Here is a 9,194-nt window from a genome sequence, read left to right on the forward strand (position 1 = left end):
TTAGACCAAAACTGTCACTGGGCTTTTCTGAGCCCTCTGCTCACCTAGCCCTGAGCTTGAGCTTTTCTCTATCCTCATAGAATCCAATTTGAGCAAGAATCCTGCTAAGTCAGTTTAGCAAAAACTCCCCACCCTCGGTATCTTATCACCCTGGCCTGCCTTCAGCAGACATTCTGTTGCGCTCCTTCCCCTGCTCCTTGGTGATAAATCTCTACTTGAACTGGATGCAGTCAGAGTTGAGTCCAGTCTCTCTCCCTCACTGCAGGACCCCATTCCAGTGGTCCCTATGCTTATGGTCAGGGCCCCTCTTCAATCAAGTTTGCCGTATTGTCTTTAACAAGTGTCATGAGTAATTTTTTCTTTAGTAAGACTCACCTTCTGGCTTGGGAGCTTGAAGCTGAGAGGAACAGTGTACTGTAGACTCCATTCATAAAGATTAAAATGAAGAGTTATTGTGCCCAGTGCTATGCTGTGTATGTATGGAGGACAGTCAGTAGCAGAGGAGCCCTCCCACCTTGGTCCTGAGCTCTATATCAAGGTATCAAGAATTAGAATGGAGAGCTGGGTGCAGTGGCATGCACCTCTAGTCCCAGCTACTCAGGAGGCTGATAAGGGAGGATCGCTTAAGTGCAAGAGTTAGAGGCTGCAATGAGCTATGATGGAGCCATTGTACTCCAACCTGGGTGACAGAGCAAGACTGTCTCTTAAAAAAAAAAAAAGAAGGGTGGCTGGGTGCGGTGGCTCATGCCTGTAATCCCAGCACTTTGGCAGGCTGAGGCAGGTGGATCACCTGAGGTCGGGAGTTCCAGACCGGCCTGACCAACATGGAGAAACCCCATCTCTACTAAAAATACAAAATTAGCTGGGCGTGGTGGTACATGCCTGTAATCCCAGCTATTCGGGAGGCTGAGCAGGAGAATCACTGGGAGGCGGAGGTTGTGGTAAGCTAAGATTGCACCATTGCACTCCAGCAACGAGAGCAAAACTCCTTCTCAAAAAATAAAAATAAAAAAAAAGGGAGGGCACTGTGAATGTGGATCAGTGTAGAACCTTCTCCCTAAAGCAAAAGAAGAGTGGGCTTTATCCCTGCCCTGGGCTTTTCTTCTCTGTGGTCAGTCATCTCCATCCAGCTCATTGCCCCAACCTCTTGAGAATAATAGAGTCAGAGGGATGAGTGGGAGATGGAAGGCTGTCGCCCTAGAGGAAGCAACCTCAGCCCTCTCACTTCTTCAGCCACCTGGCAAGTAGTTTTCCAAAAAGGAAAAGGCATCCTCACCTCTGCCAAATGTTCTAGCACCCCTAGCCCTTGAAGATGGCCCATGGCAGTGTTCTTGCTTCTTAGATATGTGGTAAAGAGAGAGGCCAGGGGCTGGAGATGGCATGTGCTGGGGGAGGCTGAGCATATCTTTAAACCAATGTATCATATTTAAGGGTTTGATCTTGGCCTGGTGCAGTGGGTCACGTCTATCATCCTAGCACCTTGGTAGGCTGAGATGGGAGGATTGCTTTAGGCCAGGAGTTTGACACCAGCCTGGGCAACATAGTGAAACCTCATCTCTACTAAAAACAAAACAGAAAATTAGCTGGCTGGGGTGGCCTGTGCCTGTGGTTCCAGCTACTCAGGAGGCTGAGTCAGGAGGATTGTTTGAGGCCGGGAGATGGAGGCTGTGGTGAGCTGTGATAGCACCACTGCACTCCAGTCTGCGCGACAGAGGGAGTCCCTGTCAAAATAAATAAATAAATAAATAATATATGTATATATTTGTTTTGTTTTTTTTTGAGACGGAGTCTCTCTGTCTCCCAGGCTGGAATGCAGTGATGCAATCTCGGCTCACTGCAACCTCTGCCTCCCAGGTTCAAGAGATTCTCTTGCCTCAGCCTCCCCAGTAGCTGGGATTACAGACACCCGCCACCACGCCCGGCTAATTTTTTGTATTTTTAGTAGAGACGGGGTTTCTCCATGTTGGTCAGGCTGGTCTCAAATTCCTGACCTCAGGTGATCTGCCCACCTCCGCCTCCCAAAGTTTTGGGATTACAGGCATGAGCCACCAAGCCCGACCAATTTCTTTTCTTTTCTTTCTTTCTTTTTTTTTTTTTTTTTTTTTGAGATGGAGTCTTGCTCTGTCGCCCAGGCTGGAGTGCGGTGGCGCGATCTCGGCTCACTGCAAGCTCTGCCTCCTGGGTTCACGCCATTCGCCTGCCGCAGCGTGCCGAGTAGCTGGGACTACAGGCACCCGCCACGACGCCCAGCTAATTTTTTGTGTTTTTAGTAGAGACAGGGTTTCACCGTGTTATCCAGGATGGTCTCGATCTCCTGACCTCGTGATCCGCCCTTCTGGGCCTCCCAAAGTACTGGGATTACAGGTGTAAGCCACCGCGCCCAGCCTCTTTCTTTCTAAGAGTTTGACCTTGATCTTAAGAGCAATGGGAAATCCTCAAAGAGATTTAAACAGGGAAGTGATGAGGTCAGACCTGTGGTTTAGAAAAATCTCTCTGGCATCTATGGGAGATAAATGGGGGCAGTGGACAGAAAGATGAATGAACAGGCTGCTTCAGTCATTTACAAGAGATGTAATGGTGCCCAAATCAAAGCAGGGGTAGGGGAGATGCAGACAAGAGGATGGATGGATAGAGACTCGGGAGACAGAACTGACAGCACCTGGTGAGCGACTGGATGTGGGAGTAGGAGAGAGTAATGATATCCAAGATTACGGCTTTAGCAAGGGGCGGGTGGCGATGCTGACATTCTCTGAGATTGGACTGCAGGAGAAGAAGCAATAGCTTTTGGGGGAAAGATGATGAGATTAGTTTTGGCCATGCTGGGTCTGATGACCTGTGGGACATCCAATTAGAGATGTTTGGTTGGAGTTCAAGACAGCAGCTTGGGAGACATTAGCATCTAGGTGGTAATTAAATTGAGAAAAGAACAGGTTTGAGGACAAAATCCAGAGGAAGATGATGGGAGGGATGGAAAGAGGACTGAGAGGTGAAGATCGCAGAGGCAGGAGTCAGGAGCAGGGTGCCATGGAAGTTGATTAAAGGGAGTATTTCAAGGAGACATCTGCCAACAATGCGAAATGCTGGTGAGAGGTCAGATAAGATTAGGGTCTGGCAAAAGTAGGAATTGGAAGTTGAGGCCAGGAGTTCTAGACCAGCCTGGGCAACATAGTGAGACCTCATCTCTACAAAAAATAAAAAAAAAATTTAGGCACAGTGTCACATGCCTGTGGTCCCAGCTACTTGGGAGGCTGAGGTGGGAGGATGGCTTGAGTCTGGGAGATGGAGGCTGCAGTGACTTGCGATGGCACCACTGCATTCCAGTATGGACAACAGAGTGAGATCCTGTCTCAAAACAAAAAACAAAAAAACCCAGTAGGAGTTGGGGTGGGTTGGAGAAATAATAGGAGGTAAGGATATGAGACCTGTAGACTTCTTTTCTTCCTCCCTCTCTCCCTCCCTCCCTTTCTCCCTTCCTTCCTACAAAGACAAAGAAATAATTACCTGGAATCCTACCATCATGAGATGACCATTATTAACATTTTGGTGCCCAGCCTTCATGTGCATCTCTTTAAGCACCACACCCTGCATACTACAGAAAATTTAACTTATTTTAATTTTATTTATCTATCTTTTAAAGAGACAGGGTCTTGCTCTGTTGCCCAGGCTGGAGTGCAGTGGTGCAATCACAGCTCACTGAAGCCTCAAATTCCTGGGCTCAAGCCATCCTCCCATCTCAGCTTCCCAAGTAGCTAGGACTAGAGGCATGCACAACCACACCAAACTAATTTTTTTTTGTTGTTGTTGAGACTAGGGTCTCGCTATGTTGTCCAGACTCATCTTGAACTCCTGGGTGTGTCTGGCCAGAAAACTTAAAGGAGATGATATACATGCTGTTTTTTAAATCATGGATATTCCCCCTTACTTCCATAACAACACTCAACCCTTTATTTTTTGCCTTTACCCATAAGCTGTGTTAACAATCTACGTTCTTCCATTTTTTTAATATATATAATTCTATCCAGAGAGAGAGAGAACAAGAGCGAGAGAGTGTATGTGTGGTGTGTGTGATTGTTTTACAAAAATAGGATTATATTATTCACTCTTGCTTTTCTCCCTCAACCATTCCTCAGTGAAATCCCTTTAAACTTTCTGGAGAGGCTCTGACTTACTTCTTTTAGCGGCCACGTTCTAGCCCATGGTGTGGACGTGCCATGCTCCACTCAGGTGAGTACTCATATCCACCCCCATTTCATGGATATGCACTTTGCTTCCAGTTCTTGGTCACTAGGAACAGCACTGCAATAAGTGTTCTTACACGTGTTATTATAGACAAATACTTTTATTTCTATGGGATAAATTCCCAGGAGTAAAATTTCTGGGTTGAAGAGTATGTATATATTTTCCCCTACAATTTTATTATAGAAACTTTCAAATATATGGATAAGTTGAAGAATCGCATATTTTAACACTGATATACTTATCGCCTTGCTGTCTTTGCTTAATCATCTAGCCATTATCTAGTCACTCATCTTTTCACTTCTCAATCCATCTTATTTTTTGGCCCATTTCAATGTAAGTTGTAGACATCAGCATATTCTGCCTCTAAACACCTTGACCTGCATAACTTCAGCTCAACATTTGTTTACAGGTATTTTTCAGATATAATTTATATAAAGTGAATTGCACAAATCTTAAGTGTACCTTTCAACAAGCTCGGACAAAGGCAAACACTTATGAGTCCCAAATCCCAGTTAAGTTATAGGACAGTGACATCAACTCCAGAAAGTTCTCTCAAGCCTTTCCCCAATCTATCCCTACCCCACTCCCCCAAACAACCACTGTTCTGATTTTTTCATGATATATTAATTTTGCTGTTCTGGAATTTCATGTAAATGAAATCGTATAGTGTATATGCTTTTTTTTTTTTTTTTTTTTTTTTTTTTTTTTTTTTTTTGAGACAGAGCCTTGCTCTGTCGCCAAGGCTGGAGTGCAGTGGCGCGATCTTGGCTCACTGCAACCTCCGCCTCCTGGGTTCAAGCAATTCTCCCTGCCTCAGCCTCCTGAGTAGCTGGGATTACAGGCACCTGCCACCACGCCTGGCTAAGTTTTGTATTTTTAGTAGAGATGGGGTTTTGCCGTGTTGGCCAGGCTGGTCTCAAACTCCTGATCTCAAGTGATCTGCCCACCTTGGCCTCCCAAAGTGCTGGGATTACAGGCGTGAGCCACTGCGCCCAGCCATATATGCTTTTTAGTAAGGCTCTTTGACTATGTGTAATGTTTTTGAGGTTTATTCATATTGTTGTTTGTGGCTTTTTAGTGCTCAACCATATTCTATTTTATGAATACACCACAGTGTGTTTATCCATTCTTCTGATCTGTTTTTGGCTTTTGATTATTATGAATAAAGCTGCTATGAACACTTGCATGCTAGCCTTTTTGTGGGCATGTTTTACTTTCTCTTGAGTAAATATCTAGGAGTAGAATTGCAGGTCACAGGACAGGCGTATGTTTACTTTTATGACACTGACAGATTTTTTTTCCTAAAGTGATTGTATCATTTTATACTCCCCTCAACAATGTGTGAGTTTTAGTTACACTACATTCTTAACAGTAATTGATGTTGTTAGTTTTTAAATGTAGCCATTTGGTAAATATGTAGAGGTATTCCAATGTGATTTTAATTTGTTTTTCCCTGGTGACTAATGAAGGACGAAGCTTGTTTCATGTGCATTTGGGCCATTTCCACATTTTCTTGTGTAAAGTGTTTGTTAAGGTCTTTTGCTCATTTTTAATGGGCTGATCTTTTTTGAGATGGGGTCTTGCTCTGTCGCCCAGGCTGGAGTGCAGTAGCACAGTCTTGGCTCACTGCAATGTCCAATTCTGCATTGAGAATTGGACTCAAACAATTCTCCTGTCTCAGCCTCCTGAGTAGCTGGGATTACAGGCACCCGCCACCATGCCCAGCTAATTTTTGTGTTTTTAATAGAGACATGATTTCACCATGTTGGCCAGGCTGGTCTCAAACTCCTGACCTCAGGTGATCCGCCCGCCTCAGTCTCCCAAAGTGCTGGGATTACAGGTGTGAGCCACCATGCCTAGCTTAAAAAAAAGCTTAATAAAGCAAAATTAAATTAAAAAAGACCAGTCTGGGCATGGTGGCTCACACCTATAATCCCAGCACTTTGAAAGACTGAGGTGAGAGGACTGCTTGAGCCCAGGAGTTCAAGACCAGCCTGGGCAACATGGTGAAACCCTGTCTGTACAAAAAATAGAAAAATTAGCCAGGTGTGATGGTGCATGCTTGTAGTCCCAACTACCTGGGAGGCTGAGGTGTGAGGATTGCTTGAGCCTGGGAAGTCAAGAATGTAGTGAGCCCAGATTGTGCTACTGCACTCCAACGTGGGCAAGAGAGTAAGACCCTGTATCAAAAACAACAACAACCACAACAATAAAACCACAAAAACCACAAAACATTTTTAGCCTTCCTCCCGCCTGAGGAGCTGGAGCAGCCCAGCTCTGCAGCCGCCACAGCCTGCCCTCAGGATGAAGCAGAGTGCCTGCACCCAGAGCCGTGTCCTTGTCTGCTGGCAGCAGTCACCAGCCCAGCCAGTGCTGTGCCATCCCCACCTGTATTGTGCCCATCAGCCACATGTGCAGCTACCTCATGACTATTGCACCATGCCTGGAGGATGCTCTTCACCACACCCCAGGGATCTTGAATCATTTATGATCAAAAGTTTCTGTTGGATCATTGCAATTCTCCCATGGCTCACACACAGCCCTGCCATCTGCCCAATATCCCAGGAGTCACTAGCCCTGGCACCTCAATAGAAGATTCCTAAGTAGAAGTAAACAACTTGAACAACTTGAACAATCACAACAGGGAACATGCAGTTGAGGATGATGCTCACTTTGAGACGGACATCTGACTTTCCTGCAAGGATCAGAAGAAAAGCAGCAACGCTGATACCTGTGTGTACCTAATTTGGCCGATAGAATCGATAACAAAAAGACAGAAAAGGCAATACTAGCAGTCTCCATTACAGTCTCCACCTGCTCCTCTTCTTCTGGCTGCCAAATGATGGGAAGGTGAGTTTCATCAGACCGTTTCTTCTCCCTGTTTCCTGTTTCCTGTTCCCTGTTCTCCTTCCCAGTTAGCTTAGATTGAAGACCCCTGGTGTATATCTGTAGAGCTAAGCAGCCCATAGAGGAAAACAGTTAAAAACATTTTTTAAAGTGACACATAATAATTATGCATATATATGAGTACATAGTGGTGTTGTGATACATATAATATATAGTGATCAGATCAGGGTAATTAGCACATCCATCATCTCAAATGTTTGTCATTTCTTTGTGTTGGAACATTCACTATCCTCCTTCTAGCTGTGTGAAACTATATAAAGTATTATTGCTAATTACAGTCATCCTACAGTGCTGAAGAGCATTAGAACTTATTCCTCCTGTCTAGCTGTAATTTTGTATCCTTTAACAAATATCTCCCTAACCCCACCTTCCCCCATCCTTCCCCATCCTTCCCAGTCTCGAGTATTCTCTGTTCTACTTTTTACTTCCGTGAGATCAACATTTTTTTTTTTAAGCTTCCACGTACGAGTGAGAACATGCAGTGTTTAACCTTCTGTTCCCCTGGCTTATTTCACTTAACATAATATTCTCCAGTTCCATCCATGTTGCTGTGAATGACATGATTTCATCCTTTTTTTGGGGGGAGTGGGGGGCAGACAGGGCCACGCTCTGTCGCCCAGGCTGGAGTGCAGTGGTGCCATCTCGGCATACTGCAACCTCTGCTTCCTGGGCTCAAGTGGCTAATTTTTGTATTTTTAGTAGAGACAGGATTTCGTCATGTTGCCCAGGCTGGTCTCATACTCCTGAGCTCAAGCAGTCCTCCTGCCTTGGCCTCCCAGAGTACTAGGATTACAGGTATAAGCCATTATGCCTGACCTATTTAATTTCATTATTAATTTCTGTCATCACCCATTGGTCATTCGGGAGCATGTTTGATTTCCATTCATTTGTATGGTTTTAAATGTTCCTCTCATTATTGATATCCAGTTTTATTTCATTGTGGTCAGATAAAATACTTAGTAGAATTTCAGCTAAAAAGTTTTTCTTGAGACTTATTTTACGTCCTAATGTATGGTCAATCATGGAGAATGTTTCATGTGCTGATAAAAATAATGTGTATTCTGCATATGTTGGGTAAAATGTCTGTTAAGTCCATTTGGTCTGTGGTGCAGTTTATTTATTTTTTGTTTATTTTTATTTTTGAGGCAGAGTCTCGCTCTTTCACCTAGGCTGGAGTGAAGGGGCGCAACCTCAGTTCACTGCAACCTCCACCTCCCAGTTTCAAGCGAATTCTCCCACCTCAGCCTCCCAAGTAGCTGGGACCACAGGTGTGTGCCACCACACCTAGCTGATTTTTGTATTTTTAGTAGAGATAGGGTTTTACCATGTTGGCCAGTCTGGTCTCAAACTCCTGACCTCAAGTGATCCACCTGCCTCAGCCTCCCAAAGTGCTGGGATTACAGGCATGAGCCACCACGCCTGGCCTGTGGTACAGTTTAAATTAGATGTTTCTTTGTTGATTTTCTGTCCATATGATCTGGCCAATGCTGACAGTGGGACATTGAAGTCCCCAGGTATTATTGTATTGGGGTCCATTTCTCCCTTTGGATCTAATATTTGCCTTATATATCTGGGTGCTCTGGTGTTGGGTGCATATATATTTACAATTGTTATATTCTCCTGCTGAATTAATCCCTTTATTATTATATAATTTCCTTGTCTCCTTTTACAGCTTTTTACTTGAAGTCTGTTTTGTTTGACATAGTTGCATTAGTCCGTTTTCACGCTGCTGATAAAGACATACCCAAGACTGGGAAATTTACAAAAGAAAGAGGTTTAATAGACTTATAATTCCATGTAGCTGGGGAAGCCTCACAATCATGGCAGAAGGCAAGGAGGGGCAATTCATGTCTTATATGGATGGCAGCAGGCAAAGAGAGAGCTTGTGCGTGGAAACTCCCGTTTTTAAAACCATCAGACCTCATGACACTTATTCACTATCACAAAAACAGCACGGGAAAGACCTGCCCCCATGATTCAATTACCTCCCACGAGGTTCCTCCCACAACATGTGAGAATTGTGGGAGTTACAATTCAAGATGAGATTT

The 9,194-nt window shown here is 44.5% G+C and overlaps 1 pseudogene; it reads left to right on the forward strand.

Annotated features, from left to right (window-relative positions):
* The first annotated feature begins 4,195 nt into the window (after nt 1-4,195).
* On the forward strand, nt 4,196-6,929 carry LOC134735852 (eukaryotic translation initiation factor 4E-binding protein 2-like; annotated as a pseudogene).
* Nucleotides 6,930-9,194: the final 2,265 nt, after the last annotated feature.

Source organism: Symphalangus syndactylus, chromosome 24 (assembly GCF_028878055.3).
Source record: "Symphalangus syndactylus isolate Jambi chromosome 24, NHGRI_mSymSyn1-v2.1_pri, whole genome shotgun sequence".
NCBI classification, from domain to species: domain Eukaryota; kingdom Metazoa; phylum Chordata; class Mammalia; order Primates; family Hylobatidae; genus Symphalangus; species Symphalangus syndactylus.